The sequence below is a fragment of the Macaca mulatta genome, chromosome 15 (genome assembly GCF_049350105.2).
Source record: "Macaca mulatta isolate MMU2019108-1 chromosome 15, T2T-MMU8v2.0, whole genome shotgun sequence".
In the NCBI taxonomy this organism is placed as follows: domain Eukaryota; kingdom Metazoa; phylum Chordata; class Mammalia; order Primates; family Cercopithecidae; genus Macaca; species Macaca mulatta.
In genome coordinates, this window is record NC_133420.1 from 70,913,819 (window position 1) to 70,937,460 (window position 23,642).

The 23,642-nt window shown below is 37.2% G+C and overlaps 1 protein-coding gene across 1 annotated transcript in view; it reads left to right on the plus strand.

The window, feature by feature from the left end:
- LINGO2 (leucine rich repeat and Ig domain containing 2) overlaps window positions 1-23,642 on the plus strand; it is a 743,357-nt gene that overhangs the window by 334,218 nt on the left and 385,497 nt on the right. Inside the window, exon 4 of the mRNA XM_015117575.3 lies at window positions 7,935-7,967. The gene's annotated coding sequence lies outside the window, so the exon portion shown is untranslated. The remainder of the gene's footprint in view (window positions 1-7,934; window positions 7,968-23,642) is intronic.

Consider the following 23,642-nt stretch of genomic DNA (forward strand, 5'->3'; position numbering starts at 1 on the left):
TTTGTTTATACTGTCTCTTTTAAGAAAGACTTCGTAGTTTCCTATTAGCTACCAAATAACCTAAAAAATATTAAGCTTGATATTGAATGACCTCCATGATATGATGTTTCTCATCTTTCCAGACATCTATCCTGTACTTCTTCACTTGTACCCTATATGCTTATCCAACTTGTCTGGTTTTCATTCTCTGATCACTGACCTTGACTCTTCCATACCTTGAGGACTGCCACCTCCTACTTCTCCATCTATTTCCATTAACCAATTTTTCATGGCCTTTCTCTCCATGAAGTATTGGTTTTTAAAGACTCTTACCATTGGAATAAAACCTTTATAGTCATTGAGTCAATAATTTACTCTCCTCTATGTTATCCTCTATTAACGGTCACCTAGCTTATGTGTGGTGGCCTTATGGAAATTGGTGGGTAGGCTAAGAAACAGACTGTTTCTTATCCGTATATTGCCAGGTACATTTTAGACACATTGTGTATGTTTGAAACCTGTTTATTAAATGAATGAACACATGAGTGAATGATTGATGGATTGGCTGTTTCTTAAGGCAGGAGTCAAACTTTTCCTGTAAATAGCCAGATTGTAAACATGTTCAGCTGTAAATATGTTTAGTTCATATATGGACCGTGTGGCATCTAGTTAACTCTGCTACTGTAGCAGCAAAGAGGACATAAATAACCTATAAATAAAAAGAAGTAGGATGTTTGTGGCCTATAATTTGTGAACCCCTGTCTTAAGTTAACACAAGCCATCTTGAGACAGTTTTTAGTTAGTATTCTTCCTCTTGTTACTTCAAATTTCTCTAGCTAAAATGTTATGATACTTACTTAGATGTTCCAAAACAACGTGCATGGCCCCACTTGAATGCAACTTCTTCTGCCATTCCTTGCACTATTTTTAGTTTCTTCACTAATGTAGCCTTTCTCCCAGATTGTGTCCCATTTGTTTGTGGATCTTATAAAATCTGGTATCTTAAACTAAAATCAGTGCTCCGTCTTGATATGACAACTTAAAAGTAAAGCAGGTTCATTTCCTGCCTTCCTCTATATACTACACATATAATAATAAAGCATACAGTAGCATTCGTGTTTGTGGGAGGCACATCGCATTTCCTTTTGATCCTAACTCATACTTTTGCTCTACACTCTTGCCTAAACCATTCTGTATTAAGGAGTGCTGGTTTTGTTTTGGGGAGGAGAGCAGGGGAGTACTCGAAATTTAACTTGTAACTCAAGTAAAATTGTTGAACAGAAACAGATAGATAACCCATTGGAGCAGAGTATAGACTAAATCCTGGGCTTCTGATTTTATGTACAGTGCTCTTTGAACCACACCACTCTACTTTCCTAGTGCAAGGGGGAAAAAACATGATTTCAAATTAGTGAACCTGAGCAACATTTGCCAGCCTTGTCAATAGGGCCCCATCAAACACACATGAAACACACCTGCTTTCACTCTCGTGCAGGTGCTACCTCAGCAATTTTTATAAAATGCCTTCTCATCTGAAAAACACTTTATGGCTTCATGCTGACTGTACTTCCTTCAAAATTTACCATATGAAAGACTTTATGACATTGCCCCAACCTCTCCCTGTTATTTAATTAAAAGTTAAATAACTTTTAATATTTTTAATATCGAAAGGAAATTATTAAAACATTATTTTCCATGCTGATAAGCTCTGTCCTGGAGAGCTCTTTGTGGTTCAAAGTTAACTCCGTGCCTTTGTCAGTCTTTATCTGTTTGTCAGACTACTTTTTGTAAGTGCCTTTGTGATGTTAAATGTAATGTACTGTGTACTGACAATCACTCAGCTATAGGAAATCTGGGTTTCTTGGGCAAAAATTGACTTTCTTCCCTGAACTCATGAATATTGATATCTAGAAACTGAGGTGCATTCTTACCAGTGTCAGGTGTACTTGCATTATAAGTCAAAGTAAGTTTGCGAGTATGTCATATACATCTTTGTATCTTTCACAATCCCAATTAAATTATGAATGAATTGATGGAAATCTATGATGCTACCTTTCTGAAGTTTCCAGGTTTACGTATTAGTGGTGCTGTTTAAGAATAGTGAATGATCCCAGAATAAAGTTGGAAAGCCTAACTCGACAGTTCCGTAGCCTCATCAGTCAGTAGGGAGCAATGGTCTAGTAGATTTTCTGGAAGTCTGGAAGAATCTTTGACTTAAAGCTCACCAAGTAGAGTGTGCTTTGCAAAATCTGCTGCCTCTTGGTGGAAAGTCCCCCATTAGCTGCATGCTTCACTTAAAGTGTTTCCTGTATTTATTGCCACGTGGGACATATAATGCAGATTCCACGGGGAGGTTCCTATCCCAGTTACCACAAGTTTAAGTTTTACAACCCTCTGACACTTGAGAGCTCTTTCAAAAGCCTCCCTGCTTAAAATGGCATAAATAGCCTTTTGTCCACTAACTGAAGACAATTAAAGATAAAACTAAAGCTAGTAGCTCATCCTGGACATGTAGCTACTATTTTCTGCCTCTCGATGGATAGATTAGGATACTTTTCTTGGAATGCTCTAGTTTTATTTTTCTATCAGAGGAATTTTATCTACAATTGTGTTTGTATTTATTACATTTAAGCCTTTGACGCAGTGTAGTGGTGGCATAATATGAGTAAACCAGTGATGCCAGAAATACTTAAATAAAAAGTATAAATGATTTGATCTAGAATTAAGAGTTGTGAATGAAATAAAAGATTTGGTGATGCAGAATTTCTTGAGGAATAGTGTGAAGCACTGTTCACATCTTGTAAAATCTTAACTGGATTTTCTCACAACTGCATAGAATTAGGCAACTTCTGTGTTCTGATTGTAAATGCTGCCTGAAGTAACATTTTACTGGACTGTAAATTGTTCTGACTACATTTCATGCCTGATAAAATTCTTACATTTATTGCAGAAAATGTAAGCCCTTGTTCCGTAACTAATCTTTTAAGTTTTCTGAAATAGAGAAGTCTTGAATAGTCTTCCTAGAAAAATGGCATGATTAAAAGTATCATATTGTTCTTTGCAAATAAGCTAGTATAATTAAGGATTTTGGTCACAGTAACCTTGGAATGAGTCCTGAGATACGTTTTATAGGATACACACACATGTGTGTACATGTATACTATATCCACTTGAGCCTTGAACAATGCATGGGTTGGGAAACTAACCCCCCCACACACACAGTTGAAAATCTGTGTATAATTTTTTACTCCCCCAAAACTTAACTATGAATAGCCTACTGCTGTCTGGAAGGCTTACTGATAATATAAACAGTAGTTAAGACATATTTCGTGTATTATATGTATTGTATGCTGTATTTTTATAATAAAATAGACTGCAGGAAAGATGTAAATATTTCTTGTTATTAAGTAAATCATAAGCAATAGAAAATGTATTTACTCTAAGTAAAATTGGACTGTCATAAAGGTCTTCATCCTCTTTCTCTTCACATTGAGTAGACTGAGGAGGCAGAGGAAAAGGGGGGCTGGTCTTGCTGTCTCAGGGATGGCAGAGGCAGAAGAGGTGGGGGAGGTGGAAGGGGAAACAGGCATACTTATATAACTTTGATGGGAAGATGTCCATGTATAAGTGCATCTGCATAATTCAAATCTGTGCTCTTCAATGGTCAACTGTATTTTAATATAATATTATAAATCAATGTGTGTTTGTACATATCTACTAACATCTCTGTAGATGTCTAGATTTCAAGAGATGTAAATACATTAGTTTAAGTTCCAATGGCAGTATAATTGTAGCTATTGTGTAACACTGAAGAATGATGACTTACAGGCTGAAATATACCATCATTGCCTATGTCTACTGCATACACAAAAATGTTTTGAAAAATTGTTTCAACTCTTCCTTTTGAGAGGGAGAAAAATATAATGGAAAGGTTATGAATTTCAGAGTCAGACATATCTGTTCTCAACTCTCTGCTCCATATCTTCCAAATTTTGTAAATCTTGATTTAGGTAAATTTTCCTGTGAAACAAACTGTGAAGCAGAGGTTTTCAGGCATGAAATTTATTGGGAAGTTACTTGGGATCAGTGTATTTGTAGGTGTCCCAAGCTGAGGAAAGGGAGTCCAGTCTTTGTAGTACATTATTAATCAATCATTAGCATGAGCTGCCTGTGAATAACCTGTCTTGGTCAAGGCAGTTCCCTTGGGTGGAAGGTGGAAAATTCCCAGAGAAGGACTCAGCTGTGGGCTACCAGCAGCCAGCACTTCAGGCAGCTAGGGGAGTGAGTCTTTGTCATGAAGGGGGTGATATCATTTGGCATCTACTTGGCACTACTTGCATTGTATGATATATTTATTCCATCCGAGAACAGCTCCTCCAGAATCTGAATAGGTCATCATTTTTAGGAAACCTCTTAGAAGAAGATTAGTGGGGAGCCATGGCCCCTGCTGTTCAAGCTCACAACAGATACTTATTATCTCTCCCCTCCCTTCCCTTCCCTTCCCTTCCCTTCCCTTCCCTTCCCTTCCCTCGCCTTGCCTTCCCTCCCCTTCCCTTCCCTTCCCTCCCCTCCGCCCCCTCCCCTCCCCTCCGCCCCCTCCCCTCCCATCCCTTCTCCTACCCATTCTAAAATTCTCCCATCCTCAGCCAGTACCCCCATGGACATATGTGGCCTACCTTGTGGGGTAACACAGACTATTACTGAGGGATCTGAACCCCTCCTCAACATTTTATTTTTAGGCTGCTACACTTGTCCATTTATTACAACAAAAGAAAAAAGGAGCAAGGAAATTTTACAAAATGCATAGTGTATCACCTGCTTGCCAGATATTCTTTTCTGCCCTTATTGTATAAAATAGCAGCCATATCAGATCCTGATGAGGAGACAGTTATCTCGGTAAAGAGAATGACCCTTCTCTTTGCTGCCAATCTCTTGGCACAGGAGCCCAAAGTAATTTGGTGTAGGATATGCTTGAAGCTTAATGAAATTCCTACTGTGTCCCCTCTCAGAGGCAGTGTCCCCTCTCGGAAGCAACCTCCCTCTCAAAACCAGGATCTCTAGACCCACAGAGCCTAAACTTTTGTGAACAGGAAATACAAATTTCCCCATTTAAGACTGTGGGAGTGATGCTAAGTTCAACCACTTCTATATTTTCCACTTTGTTCCTAGATCCGTGTATTCAACCTGTTGGGGATGCAGTATCAAAGAATGGTCATTGATTTAGAGTATTTACCACATCGTTTAGGATTCGAAAGGCTGGTCCATCACTCATCAGACCAGCACCTTCTGCGGCATGCAGTGCATACCAGGACAAAGTGGATCTCATGATTATGTACCCACTGTTCTACCTCAGTCCAAAGTAGTCCCATTGGCCTGGATGATATTATGCAGTATCATGTGTTCACATTTCAGACACTCTGTAAGCCCTCAGATCTTGGTGCTAAACAAGGCCCTGCAGGCATGTAAGGCAAACCCTTATTTGGAATTGGCTCAGTTCTAGTCAAAATGAGTTACTGTTCCTTCTAAGGTGGAAGATGTGATAATCAGCTTACTACTGAGTGGCAGTCTGAACCTGGGGAATAATACTGAATTAAGACCCAGCATCTACCCCCATTGCTATTAGGTTGAACAGCTCATCTACATTTTCAGGTGTGGAAAATCAGAAACGGATAATTGAGTGGCCCCATTGGAGCAGATGGATGCTGCTGAAGGAGTGGAGAGAAGCTTGGTGTGTGTGTGTGTGTGTGTGTTAAGGGGTATGTGTGCAATAAGGGGTTGGAATATCTTGGGTGGGGGGTTAGAAATATAACGAAGTCCAGAAAGGATCCAAGAATAGGTCCTGGGAGTTCTTAAGCTGTACAAGAGGGTAGTCCTCTAAAAACTCACTAATTTATACACTTTGTCCTTATCTTTTTAATTTCCTGTTTTTGTTTGCCTTCGGTTTCTGAGTTTCTTTTCAATCTTACTTAACTTTTGGTCAAGATGGGTCAATTTGTCAAATTAAAAGAACACAGGCTAACTTGGTAAATTTGGGAAAATAAATGACTTTTGTGAGACTCAATTTTCTTATTTGTAGAAGTGGAGTAAAATGGCTATTATAGAATTTTAAAACCTGCTTATAAAGTGCTTATACATGGTGGATGATCAAGAGTTGCCTATCAATATTGAAACACTCCTAAACAGTTACTGCTGAGCTAAGGAGGAATGGATGGGGGCTCTGGTTATACAGATCTGGCAAGCTAGAAGACAGGCAGGCAGCTGAAATGAGTTACTGGAGGTCTGCTTCCCATTTGATCTAGGGACCCATCTAATAAGCTTTTTCAGTGATTGGCCTTGCGTTTTGCTCGGTTTTTGCTTTCGTTTTAAAACAGTATAATTTTTACATTTATTTTTGGATGTCCTTCTTTCTAGGTTGTTACATTTTTAAAAATTTGTTTTCTGCTTATAAAAAAATACTATAAACACTTAAAGCGTAATATTCATGTATCATGGAGGAAAAAAGTTCCATCTTCAACCTCTTATTAAAAGGTTACTTTAAGTGTCTGACAGCTATTCCTTTAGATTTGTTTCTATGCACAATTGGATATGATATTTTATATATAATATATATATACACATATTTTTAACAAAAGTAAAATCATGTTATGTATATTGATGTATCAAATACTCCATAGGCCTTCAGATCATGGTGCCGAACAAAGGCCTGAAGTACTTTGTCTATAAAATTGGGACAATACTACTATCTGCCTCATGAGGTTGTTGTGCGGGTTAAAGGAAAAACCTTTGTAATTCACATAGCCTGTAACATGCATCTATGTCATACACATGTAAGCCTGGTTGTGTCATGCCTGCCACAGTAAATATTAGCTATTATCATTATGCTTGTCTGAATCCATATCTTCTTCTTCTTTTTTTTTTTTTTTTTTTTTGAGATGGAGTTTTGCTCTTATTGCCCAGAATGGAGTGCAGTGGCCTGATCTCAGCTCACTGCAACCTCTGTCTGCCAGGTTCAAGCAATTATCCTGCCTCAGCCTCCCCAGTAGCTGGGACTACAGGTGTGCGCCACCATGCCTGGCTAATTTTTGTATTTTTAGTAAAGATAGGGTTTCGCCGTGTTGACCAGGCTGGTCTTGAACTCCTGACCTCAGGTGATGTACCTGCCTCAGCCTCCCGAAGTGCTCGGATTACAGGCGTGAGCCACTGCACCCAGCCTGAATCCATATCTTAAATCCCAACAGGATGTTTTATGTTAGTGTTTTTCTCTTACCTCCTCATTCCTCAAAGAGAACAATGAGTAAAAAAAACATCGGTTGGGTAAATACAGCATTATCATAATTACAATTTCCCTGAGAAAAGTGGCTTGCAGTTTGAATATTCAGCATCATAATTACAATTTCCATAAGGAATGTAGAACAGTTATTATAAACAACAGAATAATCACTTGGTCCATAAGGGAGAACAGATTATTAGGGGAGTGAGGAGAGAGAAGAAGCAAAATCACGTGTTCTAATCAGCATTCAAGAGTAGAAATATAGAACCTGAGAATAAATTGTAATAGCACCTTAAAATACTCTTGCCTGAATTTATCAAAAATCTTACCATGATGGCTTCCATGGGATAAGTGCTGCCTATATATTTTTTCTTTCATGCAATTTAATTATGTTTATTAAACATCCCCTCTGCATTTTCACTCACTGTCATTCATGATTTCTATACCCATTAGAAATTTTAAAAAGCAAATTATGACAAAATTTAAAAAGTAAAAATATATTAAAAACTAGGAGAAAAAGAGTTTTATCAGGTTTTTTTCTCTCTGTAGTTAAATGCTTCTTTCCTGTCCACAACAAAAATGGGTAAAAGTTAAAAGAAAAAAAGAAAATGTCTTTTTGACTTCTTGTGTTATTTTAATTGGCTTTTATTTCAATTTCTTTTTTTGTGTGTTTTCTATTTTTTAGGTGAAGTGAGAAAAACAGAATGCAGCTTTCAAGGTTGGTACATTTTATAATTTTTATTGTAAATTGACAATTTGTAATTGTATAAATCTATGGCGTAAAAACTAATGTTATAGTTTATGACTCCAATGTGGAATAATTAAATCAAGCTAGTTAACATATCCATTAATTTAAATTTTTAATATTTTTTGTGGTGAGAAGATTTCAAATTTACCCTCTTAGCAATTTTCAAATGTAAAATACGCTATAATTAGTTAGATTTATCATGCTATGCAATAGAACTAACAACAACAAAAAAAAGCCTATTCTTTCTGTCTAACTGAAATTTTGTGCCCTTTGACTATCATCACTCCATTCTCTCCAACAGCCAGCCTCTATAACCAGCATTCTATTCTCTATTTCTGTGACTTCAGTTATTCTAGAGTCTACCTATAAGTTAGAACATGCGGTGCTGACTTTAATGCCTGATTTATTTCACTTTGCATAATGTTCTCTTGTTCTATCCATGTTGTCACAAATGACAGAATTTAACATATATGTTAATATGAAACAATATGAAAGTAGCAGAACAAACTATATCCTTAGCTTTGCACCAATAGCTATTAGAAAACATTATGTTTTTATTCTCCTCACTCATGGACAGAAAAGTACAACATAGACTTCAGTGAATTCACTATAGCAATTATAATAGCTGATTCAATCTGTAGCAAAATTGTGAAGTTGAAAATACATAACATTTTCATATTAACATTTAATATTAATAATTATTCACTCGATCCATCTATCCATCATTCAATTCATCTACTATTCATGTATTTTTATCAATGAATCCTTATTACATATTGTGTGCAAGCTCCTATCATCTAATTCCTTTCTTCATACATTGTTTGACTGACCTTCAGCAGATTCTCAAACCTATCCCTTGCTCCAGCACTTTCTGCTTATTACTAACAATAAACCTTCACCTATTATAACAGGTATTCGATTTTAAATTGCTGTATCTGATAAATGAGCAGTGTTTCCCCAACATCCCTCAGCTTATGTGTATGCCAGTATGTCTACTTCCAAATAATTGGGGCAAAGAGGAAATCATCGGGGCGATAACTACCAAGTATATTGTAATTCAAGTAAATCTGGAGAGTACAAAAAAGTCCTAATCTGGCCTCTGAAATAGAACACTCAGAACTGAATTTATATATGAGCACCCTTGGATAAAGGTATAGTATAGCCCTGCAGTGACAAGGTACTATGGCCTGAATGTTTTTGTCCTCTCAAAATTACTCTGCTGAAGTCCTTCACTTGATCTTAGCCAGAAGGCCAAGAAGCGATACTCTGCTGAAGTCCTAACCCCCAAGGTGACGGTCTTAGGCAGTGAGGCCTTTTGAGAAATGATTGGGTTCATGAATCATGAATGGGATTAGTGCCCTTATAAAAGAGGCCCAAGGGAGTTACCTTGCCCCTCTCAGCATGTGAGGACACAGAAAGTGCTGTCTCTAAGGAAGTAGGCTTTCACCATACAGTACTCCTGCCTGTGCCTTGATCTTGGACTTCCCAGACTCCAGAACAATGAGACATACATTTCTGTTGTTTAAATGCACTCAATTGATGGTTATTTTGTTATGGTAGATAGAACAAACTAAAACAAAAGTGTTCTCATTGTAAAAGTTTGAAACATCAATGGGTTGACATGGAACTATCATCTCCACACTGGTCATAGATAAATGGTAAAAATTATCTGCAATGTCCTTATGGAGAAATTAAAAGAGGAAAATAAATCTTGATAACTGCAGACCCATCTCCAGGAAATATTTAAATATTTGAGTGAAGGGGCCCAAATTTGAACCTGCCTATGAAACCTAGTCTATCCCTACAATATCCCATGGTCATACTTCCATTTATATACACTATGTAGATGCTTCTGATGGCTTGCATTAGCCACTGTAGGTAAACTCATGCCCTTCTTATAAAAGGGAAGCCCAATAACAGATTTTTAGGTTGAAAAATGCTTCAACTATTATTCATTTTAATCATTTTTTGTCTTCATATAATAAAATCCAGGCCTGTAGAGGTTAAATACGTAAACTGTTCTAAATCAGAGTTCACTAATAACCAAATAGGGACCACAATCACATTGTTTACCATCTTAACACAGGGCATCCCACAGTGGTTGGTATGGAGAATAGGAAAGTCTTTCATTTAGAATGGAAACCATTTCTGTAACAACACATTTCATACCAATCTGTTGCCTAAAATTGTTTACGTCCTCCATTTTTAAGCATTTCTCAAGAACCCTTTTACTTCCCTGACTATATCATGATCTCCCTGAAGGTAAAGCTCATGCTATCATTTCTCTGTATTTTTCCCATATTTATAAATTTTAGGTAAATGTTGTGTGGTTCATTATTCTAAACCTTATTAATAACACTGAACCTCTGCCTCTATTCCAACTCAGTGAATTCCACTGATACTCTTTGTAGAAGATCTACAAAAAAAAATTCACTGAAGGAAACCAGAAACCAAATAAAGATGGCTGGGTTTTGTTTTTGTTTTTGTATGTGTGTATATTTTGGAATGTGTGTGAGGAGGAGGTGGTCAAAAGAAATCACTTAAATTTATCTGAGACTATGTGGGTTTAATGAGTTGCAGGGTAAATCATTAGGGTGGCTGAAGAGAATAGAGAATGCCTACTGAAAATGTGAATGTATGTTTGGGTAGATAGAGAGGATCCAGAGGCTAAACATTAGAATAAATAGACTCAATTTTTAAATACAGAAGAAAGGTTAGGAATAAGAAAACTAATTTCCTTTTTATTATAGATTTCAGATCTAATTTCCTTTTGTCCTTCCTGTATATTTGAAAATAGGATGTAGCTCTTCTTTCCATGTGAGAGCTGTTTAATATTTTCACACTGAAAGTGTTGCATTTAGATTTGAGCACCACACATTTAGAAGTCTATAAATAACCTATTTTGCCCTTCAAAATATAAAGAATGTCAGTCAAAGAAGCAGAGATTATACAATGATTATTAATTAAAGAGGAATACCAATATTCACTTTACTCTTTCAAAGATCATTAAAGGTGATCAAATTTATAACACAGCAACTCTTTTCACAAATCCTTTTCTTCACCTGTCAAATCTTTCACAGTGCAATGTCTCAAATCTTCATCAAAACCTTACTTAAGCCCTAGTTCTTGCCACTTTTGTTACATATGTAGCTCTCTCTCCTTTCTTCCAGCATTTTATTATGTAGTTCAACCTAGTCTGTCTTACTAAAACCTTCCCTCTTACTCACCTACGTCTCTGATTTTGTCTTTCTAGATTTTCCTATGAAAGAGGAAGAGATAACGATTAATAGGCAGATTATGGAAACGCTGAGTGTACCCAAATGTCAGTGAATCTTGTTTCAGCCATGTATATTCTATAGCATGGTGATGGACTCAAAACTGTAAGCAGTGGCAGCACGCGTAGCAGATACAGCAATGGATTCACTTGTAATTAAACATGGTGTGAGCTTTTATCTCTACTCCCTCCCCAAAAGTAACTAAAATAAGAATAAAGGATAAATAATGCATAACCCCCCAAGGACAAAGTAATCAAGAAAGGTGACAGACAATACCAGACTAAAAATGGCAAACACATTTTCAAAAATTTTAAGTGGATGGACAAAGATAGTCATAGTAGCATGACAGAAGGTTGTAACTGAAGCAATCAGAAAAGTAATAATAATGAAAAGGAGTCTGAGCTGCTGATCCCCAGAAATGCCCAGAAATTAGACGTCTTAAAGGCAAGGATTAAGGAAGTGACTGAAAACATTAAAATGGGGGTTGAAAGTTTGTAAATGGAAGAATTGGGTTCCCAGATTCTTTCCCATATCGTGAAGCCAGGCAACTGCCCCGGCTTCATTTTGTCAAAGACTTGAGATATACGTTGTGAATACTGTAATTCAACTGGGGAAGTACTGGTCTTGGAAATACTAAGATCAGTTTAGGACAGAAAGAAGGCACTCTAGTGAAAACAGGATTTAATTAAAGTACACAAAAGTAAGATGATTAAATGAAAGTATGCTTATGAAAAACCGAGACCCTCAATATATCTCTCTGACTTCGCTCTCAGAACTCTGGAAGCCAAGCAGGAAAACAAAGCATTCCTCTCTGGAGACTAAAGATCTCAAAGGATTTGCATTTCTCTGATGGCCATTGATGACGAGCATTTTTTCATGTGCCTGTTGGCTGTATGCATGTCTTCTTTTGAGAAATGTCTATTCATATCCTTTGCCCACTTTTTGATGGGGTTGTTCGTTTTTTTCTTGTAAATTTGTTTCAGTTCTTTATAGATTCTGGATATTAGCCCTCTGTCAGATGAGTAGATTGCAAAAATTTTCTCCCATTCTGTAGGTTTCCTGTTCACTCTGATGGTAGTTTCTTTTGCTGTGCAGAAGCTCTTTAGTTTAATTAGATTCCATTTGTCAATTATGGCTTTTGTTGCCGTTGCTTTTGGTGTTTTAGACATGAAGTCCTTGCCCATGCCTATGTCCTGAATGGTATTACCTAGGTTTGCTTCTAGGGTTTTTATGGTTTTAGGTCTAACATTTAAGTCTCTAATCCATCTTGAATTAATTTTCGTATAAGGAGTAAGGAAAGGATCCAGTTTCAGCTTTCTACTTTTGGCTAGCCAATTTTCCCAGCACCATTTATTAAATAGGGAATTCTTTCCCCATTTCTTGTTTTTGTCATATTTGCCAAAGATCAGATGGCTGTAGATGTGTGGTATTATTTCTGAGGGCTCTGTTCTGTTCCATTGGTCTATATCTCTGTTTTGGTACCAGTACCATGCTGTTTTGGTTACTGTAGCCTTGTAGTATAGTTTGAAATCAGGTAGCGTGATGCTTCCAGCTTTGTTCTTTTGGCTTAGGATTGTCTTGGCAATGCGGGGTCTTTTTGAGATACCATTTCACACCAGTTAGAATGGCAGTCATTTAAAAATCAGGAAACAACAGGTGCTGGAGAGGATGTGAAGAAATAGGAACACTTTTACACTGTTGGTGGGACTGTAAACTAGTTCAACCATTGTGGAAAACAGTGTGGGCAATTCCTCAAGGGTCTAGAACTAGAAATACCATTTGACCCAGCCATCCCATTACTGGGGATATACCCAAAGCATTATAAGTCATGCCGCTATAAAGACACATGCACACATATGTTTATTGCAGCACTATTCACAATAGCAAAGGCTTGGAATCAACCCAAATGTCCATCAGTGACAGACTGAATTAAGAAAATGTGGCACATATACACCATGGAATACTATGCAGCCATAAAAAAGGATGAGTTCGTGTCCTTCATAGGGACATGGATGCAGCTGGAAACCATCATTCTCAGCAAACTATCGCAAGGAACTGAAAACCAAATACCACATGTTCTCACTCATAGGTAGAAATTGAACAATGAGATCACTTGGACACAGGAAGGGGAGCATCACACACTGGGTCCTATTGTGGGGAGGGGGAAGGGAGGAAGGATAGCCTTAGGAGATATACCTAATGTAAATGATGAGTTAATGGGTGCAGCACACCAACATGGCACATGTATATATATATATATATATGTAACAAACCTGCACGTTGTGCACATGCACCCTAGGACTTAAAGTGTATATAAAAAAAAAAAAAAGAACTCAAAAAGAAAAGAAGTACAGATAGGAACACTGTTTTCTCCCAGGGAAAAGTCCAGTGCTTTATTGTGGGCTGCACTAAGGCTTACCAACTGACAGGTCCAGCAAATACACCCAGAGATTCCAATCAACCTTAGAGGTCCTGCAATAAACAGAAGGAAACTGCTATAAACAGAGGGGGGAATTGTACACCATGAAAGAAGAACACCAATACAAACAGAAAAAAATAAGACAATGCAGGGTGTAAAAGAAAACAATGGAAAGGCTATAATACTCTCAAAATGATGAGACATTATATCCCCTAAAGTAGAACAGGATGTTTAGATAGATGAGAGAGAGATAGAGATAGAGATAGAGATACATAGATAGAGGTAGATGTGCATGAGAGAGACAAAGAGAAAGAAAAAAAGTAAAAGCTCTTGGAAAAAGAGGGAAAGAAATTGGAACATATTGGAAGTTACACTTAAGGAGTTTCCAGAAAGTAGAAAAAAAATGACAAAAAGATTGAAAATAGGGAAAAAAGTTCAACAAACCAGAATTAATTCAGAATACCCAGCATCTGACTCATAATAGTTCTTGAAATAAAGAGGTTGGAGGTGAGTGATTAATAAATAGTAACTGCAAACTAATAGCTAGAATTATTTTCAGATTAAAAGGGCCCAGTGATGCTACCAATAACAAATAGGAAACCAAAATCATCATAAAAGTTCAGAATAGAAGAGACAGAAGAGTCCACTACAGCTTCCAGAGAGAAAAGAGAGAGGAAGAAAAGAGCCACCTATGAAAGAGTAAGAGCCAGACTAGACCACGACTTCTCAGTATCAACCCTGAAAACTAGAATTCCATGGAGAAATACTCTCAAATTTCCACATGCTCCACCAAGAAAGAGGAAACAATGGCCCCCAGGAAATAAGGTCACAAATATAAGAAGGACATAACATCTCGCAGGTTATCAGTGAAGTTCTGGAATATCAGCTCATGCAGCCCCCTCTAGAGAACAGCCAGTACAACAGACCAGCTGCAGTAAAAATACAGAAAGAAGGACTCCAGGAGGAGTGTGTTAAAGCCAAATACAATACAACAAGCAAAACTAGAAAGAATGATGAATGTGTTCACACATATTAAGAGAAGATTTTCAGTTCTGCAGGATGATTTGGGAGTAAATTAATGACAGATTTATAGAAATCATGCAAGTCATGAAACAGGGCAATTATTAACTCCAGGAGAGATAAGAATTGAAATAAATGTATAGAACATCATATTATTGAGCTGATATTAACAGTCATAATAATGCAAATGCTTAGTTTTGACTTAATCAAAATTATAATACAACTATATAGAGAAGATAAATGTATATGTGTTAGATGGGCAGTTTTAAGAAGCTAAATCTGTATATTCCATATGGGAAATAGATGAGGAGGAAGAGAAGAAGAAAGAGGAAGAAAAAAATGGCATTTTTACCTGTGTCATTAAAAACAGATTATTATCAAAATATATAATTATAAGAGGTGAGAGTAAGCCTGTTGAAAAGAATAAAGCAGGTTATTATTATTACTATATTTTCCTATTAGTGTATCATTAATATATTATTATTAGAACTACTTGGCTTTAAAAATATGAATCTGTATTACTTTCATAAATAAAGCAAAATTTAAATGTATTTAATATTAAAAATTTATAATTTACTCTAGCTGTACATACCTGCTTTACCACTTACCTTGGAAAAGTCACTCTTCTTTTTTTTTTTTTTTTTTTTTTTTACTGGTTTATTTGTATATTTGTTGGATTTTCTTTTGCTTTTCCTCATAAGGAAGCTAAAGCAAGTGAATGATCCTACCTTAATATCTAACATGAAGCAGTGAGTCCTCCAGCATTCTTTTTCATTTCCCCCTTAAAGGAGCTAAGCAATGTGTTCGCTTCTTTCAGATATTTGAATGAGTCTTATGTGGAAGTGAGATGCAGTTTGGCCTTTGGTTTCAAGTGATAAAAACAGGAGCTGAAAGGTTCAAGAAAACATGGCCAGCTTAATATTCAAAGGAACATTATTGTAAAACATGGCTATCCAGGGCACAGGTAACTGGTGAGTTCTCTATGGTAGAGTCTTTCAAACACAGCCTAAAGATCACATAAGAGGGATGAAATACAAAACAGAGGTAATGCAAGTGCTAAATTAGTAAACTAAGTAATGTTCCAAGTCTTTCCTTTCCATAGACTGGATGATGTTATGCCCTGCTACTACTCCAGAGATGCAACAGCCACCAGGGAAGCAAGCTGTAGTTACTAATATGGTAGCAATGGAGATTAGAAGAAAAAGGAACAGGCTCCAGCTGCTTTACGTACTAAGGAAAACGTAAAAAGTAGAATCAGAAAGTTCTGAGCCAAATTCTGGCCCAGATTTAACATTGTGAAAAAGTTCAAAGTAAGGGTGAAATTCTAACATTTCATTTGAAAGCAGTGCAACTCTCCTGGGAAAGGACTGACTCAGGGCTTGCTTTATTATGAACTCCATCCTTTCTTAGTCACACACAGACAGACCCTGACTTGTATATATGCTCTGCCCACTAACATCCTTTCTCCCTCTGCCTCTAAGGCCTCCAGAGTAGTCTCAAAGTGGATACATTTCCCCATTGGAAGAAAAGGAGGAGAGAGAAAAAAAAAAAAAAAAAGACCCAAAGGTTGGAATTTCCTTTGTACCTTCTAGCTCTTGTCCCTATTCTTTAACTCTGAAAAGGCAGGGTAAACCGTAAACCCCAAAGCGGGTGAAGAAATCTTACTCAAAACCACTCTTCACTCCCTGTGGCCCTGTCTTCTCCATCCTGTCCCCTGTTTTGCTTTTTTTCCAGGTCCCTTTAACTGCCTACCTTCTACTCACTTGCTACCTCTGCCATCAGCCCTCACCCAGGCCTGCGGGGGCCTCTTTCTGGGATAGGAATGTGGTGCCAAGCTCTTGCACTAGGGGGTGCTGCAGTTTTGCTTTCTGGTGTTTCGCTCTACAGCCTGTTTGAAAACAGGGTTGCTTCTGCAGCACAGATCCAGTTCTTAGCTCTTAGTCATATTTCTATTGGTCACCCAATACCCAGGCAATTAATTCCAGGCTCTTTAGCATGACACATACATTTTTCACAATCTGGCCCAGTTGACATTTTCAGCCTCCTATCCTGATCTTCCTCTAGAAAGCTCCCTTTGTTCCACCCACACTAAATTCTTCATGTTCCCTCTATTGAGAATGCCCTTTCCCACCATCATCCCTCTCCCACTCTCTCCCCTCTCTGCAGCACACTGACTAGACTAACTGGAATATCTCTCCCTCCTCTGTAAAACCTTCTTATACTCCCTTATTTGAACTTAGACGGCAATCCTCTGTGCTCCCAAGACTTTTTGCTCATACATCTATTATAGCACTTAACATGATGTATTTTAATTTATGTTTTCGTGGGTTTATCTTTCCTACCTGATTTCTCAAATAAAAGCATCCTATTATTCTTGGTATTTACAGTACATAACACAGTATAAGGTTTGTAGCGGGAACCCAATTAATGTTATTTGAATGAATGAAATAAATATGTGAATGAATGAGAATATATGCCATAGTGTTTGCCTTTTTAAACAACTGATCTAAAAGATCAGTGATTAAACAAAGAAAGCTTCAGTAGGCATCTTGCACATCTGGACAATTGTAATGCAAAATATTTACTTAGGAGGCAAAGAGATAGTCTCTTTTCTTGTTGAAATATAAAGGAATTTTGTTTCAAGGAAAATTACATTGAAAAAATAACTGTCTACAATACAAGAGTCTAAGTTTACATCTTTGGGGACAGTTCTTATCTTTTTACATTACAAGAGTGAACACGATTTAAACCAAGCAGTCAGTGTGATGATGTTTCCAGATAGCTAATATAAAGGAAGATTAGAGAGCTATATAAAATGGCAGGTGCCTCGGCAGATTCCACATCTTTGACATTAAGCACAGAACAAAGTAAAGCTGTTTTCTGAAGACCACCAAAAGTGCTTGATGTCAGCTTCAGCCGCATGATGCCGTTTTGACTGTGGTATTCATCTTACCTTGTATCCCTGTTAGAAAACAATATAGAGAAAGAAAAAAAAAAAAAAACTAAAGCTGACAGCGGTAGATGATGATACTGAGAACAGAGAAAGCATCTGAAAAAAAGCAGACTCTTGCAAGAAAGAATGTTGAATTATTTCTAGTCAATCAATCACTTGCAAAATATCCTTTGCACTCATAGACCAAACTGTTATGTCTGATCATATGAAGAATCATCTGCAGAGGAACTATATATATTCTATAACTCATTTTATATCATCTCTTACAGAGTTTAGAATTATGACTATTTAAAGATATGAGAGAAATGAACCAGGGCATTATTTCTCCTGGTAACTCGCATGACTACCGGGATAACAGCCATCTTTACCCAAAAAGCAAATACAGAAAATACACCTTTTTTTTTTTTTTTTTTTTTTTGGTAATCTAATGAATGCAATTACAACAAATATTTTCTCTTTTGAGCTTTCTTTATCAAAGGTAACTTCAAAACCATCTCCTGTTTGGAGACAAAGGTAATGCCGAGAACATACTGTGAATGTAGGCTAAAAGAGAAACACAAGCAAAGAGACAGACACAATAGGAGAAAATAACTGTCAACCTCAAAGACATCTAATGAACATGGAACAGGAATCTCAGAAATTGATCATGACGATAATAGTAGAAATTTTGTAAATGTACAATTTGTAGTAAAGGGTTTTTTGGTTTTTTTTTTTCAAGTGAACATATGCATCTAGCCTTGACTAATTAACTAATGATAGTGACCCTGCCGATTGGTGGGGATGATTAATTTGTGAGCTTGTCAAAGGACAAGTAATAATAAAGTCCTGTGTTCCCCCCTTTTAGCTGATGGTGCTGCATGAATGTCTTTATATGTCTAAAGAAACCCAAACTTCTTTAGTCAATGTGACTATTACCTGAAAGCTTATTATCAGGGGCCCAAGATAAGTTAGAGATATTTCCTGGATCAGCTCGAATCAAATTACATACTAGCAGAGGAGTTGCCCACTGCCCCTTCCTGATAAACAATCTCTTAGCCTCAGGTCTGGTTTTCTCATTTTGCTGTTCCTCCTCTTTATTTTCTTACTCTTGCTTTAGTTTTCCTTCTCAATAGGACTAATGTGTATATGCCATGGCTATTTCACTTATCATTGATCTGAGAGTCAGCAGAGCATAGGCTCTGGAGACAAACTATCTGGGCTTGATTCCCAGTTTTTCCACTTACTGTGTACGTTTTGGAAGAGACGCTTACAATCTCTAAAGTTGAGTTTCCTCATTCACAAAATGGAGGGTGCATCCCGAGCGGTTTATGAATATTAAATAGGATAATCTCGTTTTGGCCTGCCGTAGATACTCAATTGATGTTATTGCAATAATTATATGATCATGCTGGAGAAGGGGAAGAGACATGAAGGTTTTCACACTCTACACTTTGACCATATGTATAAGCAGTTCCCTTAAGTTCTTACTCAGAAAATAAAAATGCAACAGACATCTATTTTTTCTTTTGCTCAGATGCTGGGAGAATTAGAACCAAATTAATCTTGTGAATAAAACACTTTTCAAAATAGTTTTATTTTTATCTTAACCGCTAGAAGAATTAGAGTCCAAATCGAAGTCAAATAACTTTTCTGGGCTGGGCACGGTGGCTCACGCCTCTAATCCCTGCATTTTGGAGGCTGAGGTGGGTGGATCACCTGAGGTTGGGAGTTCGAGACCAGCCTGACCATAATGGAGAAACCCTGTCTCTACTAAAAACATAAAATTAGCCAGGCATGGTGACACATGCCTGTAATCCCAGCTACTTGGGAGGCTGAGGCAGGAGAATCACTTGAACCCAGGAGGCGGAGGTTGTGCTGACCTGAGATTGTGCAATTGCACTCCAGCCTGGGCAACAAGAGTGAAACTCCGTCTCAAAAAAAAAAAAAAAAAAAAAAAAGTCAAATAACTTTTCTTCTAGGCTAAGTTCCTCTTTTCTTTTGATTCTTTTATTAATCTTTGTTCTTGGTTTATCTATAATTGTGTAGTTTTTATTTGTATTTGGCTTCTAGGTTCTCTCAAATTGTTTTGAAGCAAAACAATGAAATCGTAATTTAAACTTTCAGAAGTACTCTCTCTCTCTCTCTCTCACGCACACACACACACACACACACACACACACACACACAAACATACAATTTACACCATCTAAGGGAAATGATAAACCTAGTTTGGCCTATATTGGCTCCCTGTGAACCTTTTTGAAATTGCGTATTTCCATGTCCAACTCTAGATATTCTGATCCTCTAGATCAAAGTGGAGCCAGAAATCTGTATGTTTTAGTAAGTATTATGCACCTAGGAAATTCTGATTCAGACAGTACTCTACCACACTTGGAGAAACAACGGCCTGTGTGATGTGGCAGGCAAGAGATGTAAATGAGTCTGGCTTTTAAAGCAGAAACAATTACAATCTGTGTGACCTTAGAAAATCACTCAACCTTAGATTCAGTTTCTTCATCTTTAAAAGACGGAGAAAGTTGTAAATGTCTGTTAAACCTAACTTATAAAGTTGCTATAAAAAGTAAATGAACTATTATATGTCACAAGGATAGAAAAAAACATATTAGTTAAATGAACATCTAGGTTTCATAATCTGCAGAAAGACCCATATGAATTTTTAGAGGCAAATAGCTTTGGGTTTTTTTGTTGTTGTTTAAAAATCAAGGCCCTTTGCTGTGACTTCTGACTGCTCCAGATAGATTAGGTGTGTTAAATCTCAGGTCATGACTCATTAGGGAACTGTGTGTCTGTTAGGTAGTAGCCCCAGCATTCTTAAAATACAGTAGAATAAAATGGAATGGGATAGGATAGAATACAATGAAAAATGTCAGAGCACATTGCCCATAAGAAGTAGTTTAAAATCAGATGTCTAATACAGTAGTCTCCTTTGTCTGCAAGAGATGTGTTCTAAGGCCCCCAGTGGATGCCTGGTCACAGATAATATTGAACCCTATATATACTATGTTTTTCCCTATATATACATACCTATGAAAAAGTTTGACTCATAAATTAGGCAAGTAAGAGATGAACAATAATAACTAATAATTAAATATTAATTATAATGACATACCATCATCACTACTCTTGCACTTTGGAATCACTTATTAAGTAAAATAAGCATTACTTCAATACAAGAACTGCTTTACCTCAGCAGTTTATTTGAAGCAAAACAGCTACTAAATGACTAATAGGCAGGTAGCACAGACAGTGTGGATCCACTGGACAAAGAGATAATTCACATCCCAGGTTGGATGGAGCCGAATTGCCACACAGTTTAAAATGTATTAATTTCTTATGTCTGGATTTTTCTATTTAATATTTTTGGACAGCTGTTGACCATGGGTAACTGAAACAATGGAAAGCTAAACCACAAATAAGGGTGGACTATTGTATTTAAATCTAGTTGTTTTTTGTTGTTGTTGTTGTTGTTGTTGTTGTTGTTTGCCATGTTGTGTCTTCTCCTGAGTTATTCCTATATATCCTGACTTGTGTTTGGAGATCATACTTAGGAATAGAAGAAGAGAAGTGCTGGCCAGTATAGAGGGCAAGATGGGGCGGCAAGCAGGCAGCATCTATAGGTGAGATTGTAAGGGAAGCAGGAATATATGAAAAGGAATATGATTAAAGGAATGTTAAAAGGAATATGATTAAACGTTATCATAGGTATGCATGTATAAGGCAATTGGCATATACATGGCTTGGTACTCTCTGGGGTTTCAGACATCTTTCAGGAGAAGATCAGGAGACTATGTGTGTCTTTAGTGCCTTCAAATATCTTGTGGAGGGCACTAGACTTTTAAGATCATGCAGAAAGGAGTTTTAGAGCAGCTTCTTTGAAAATTTTAAAGAAGAATGATCCTAAAAAGCTGAAGGATGTGGAGCAGTTTGTATGTGCAAGCACTCCAAACATAAAGCACACTGGTAAGGGAAAATAGTACTTTTCAGGTATAAGTTAAATTATACTTTGCAGGTATAGGTTCCTTGATGTATCAGCTGCTCTTCTAATCCCCAACTACCTCTACTGAAAGCAAAGTTTAGGGCTATGATAAAAGATGGAGTCCTTTCTCTGGCTGACAGTTTAAAGGAATAGTGCTCTAGCATCTGAAAGTGAATTTTGAAATTCATTTTTCTCTTTTTAACAATAACATTGCCCTACTTAATGAAATAATACATTGTATGCACTACTTAGTGGGTACATTAATGGCTACCATTTTGTGAGCTCATACCATGTACTAAGAATTGTACTAAGTACTTTACAACCATGATCTCTTACCTTCCAGAACTCTAGGGGAAAAGTTTTAGTGTACATGCTTTATATATAATCTTACTGAAGCTCAAAGAGATTAAGTAATTAACCTCAATCCACATGAGTAGCAAGGGCTAGAAGCAGAATTCACACCCAGATCTCTACAGTCATTTACTTGCAGCTGTACCTCACTGCCCCAGCCCCTAGGGCAAGCCAGTGCTTATGGACTGATTTTGGAAGGTCACCATCATATGTAATATGTTTCTGAGAGGGAAACTCGCCTGCAAAGTCAAGCAATTTGGCTAAACAAAAGTGTTGTGCATTAGGCAGTCAGCCTCTGCTGAAGATGCTCAGTGTCTCAATATCTTCACTATACACATTAAGTATGTAACTGTGTCTTTTGTTTCTTAGTGGATTCTAAAGGGACTTGGTGGAAAAAACAGCTGCTTATTTGTTTCCCTTTTAAATGTTTATTTGGTGGTATGCTTCATAAATATATTTGCATTCTGTCACCGAAATGATAGTGACTGAGATGAAAAGAATATCATGCTAAAAATATATTTTGGATTATACCGTGAATATAGTAAGAAAACAAATTGTTTCATGTATTTTTGTAATTTTAGGGCAAGGGTTAGGGCAGGTATGTGTGTGGTGTGTGTGGGGACAGGAAATGGTATTACTGTGGGACCAATGTTTTCTTTTTGTTTGTTTTGTGTTTGGCAATTAAGAAGGTTGATGTTAATTTGATCCAGAAATTACGCTGCATAGAAGTAGAGAGTATAGCATGCTCTGTATATCTAGTCCCAGATTCTATTCACTGTCGGCATCCAGTGAGGGTTAAAACTAAAAAATGAAGCAGCTGTGACTAGTTCTGACAGGAACTCAGGGGGACTTTCTCCTCAGTTCTCCCCCACATTGCAAAGCAAAGAGCTTTGTTTGTCCTCTATCCAAAACCGTGAGAGGCGTAGATGTCCTCTTTGCAGTCAATTCTTTTGTAAGTAGAAGTTTGGGTTAGGTAAAGGAAAGAAACAGCAAAACTGCTGATTTTCAAGGACCTCTTGCACAAGGAAATTTGCAAGATTCCTGTAATTCTCCTGACTCTCTCTGGTGTCTCAAAACAATCTGGAATCATCAAGCCTTGACAACAGCTAATGAGAATGAACAGACTCACACAGACTCCCCCTTAGCAACAATTGGATTCAACCTTTACAAGACAGGCAAATCAGCCCAAATAACCTGTTTTTTGAATGAATAAAAAGATTTTCTAGCCTCTAGCAGTTGTCTACTAAGAAGGAAGTCTGGTAAAGAAGTTGAGCTGTAATCATGACAATAAGACCTGTAGAATGTTTACTAAGTGCCAGGTATGTAGTGCTTTATGTCAACCCTGTGGTCTGGGAACCACTGTCACCACCACCTTCATCACTATAATCCCCATTTTATAAATGAGGAAACTGAATCATAGAGAAGTTCCATTTTCTGCATGTGGCCCATATGCCTGGTTCCAGAGGTCATGGGCTCAACTCCTTTCTTCCCCAGTCAGGGTAAAAATTAAGGTGTATCTGAATTCTGAGCTGCCTTACTAAAGGGCTGTCATCCTGAGACCCATGGAAAAGGGGCTGGTTACAGTTCATCATCTCTTCAGCATAGTATCTCATGAATTATTCTTTCCATTTGTGACTGATCAATTAAAAAA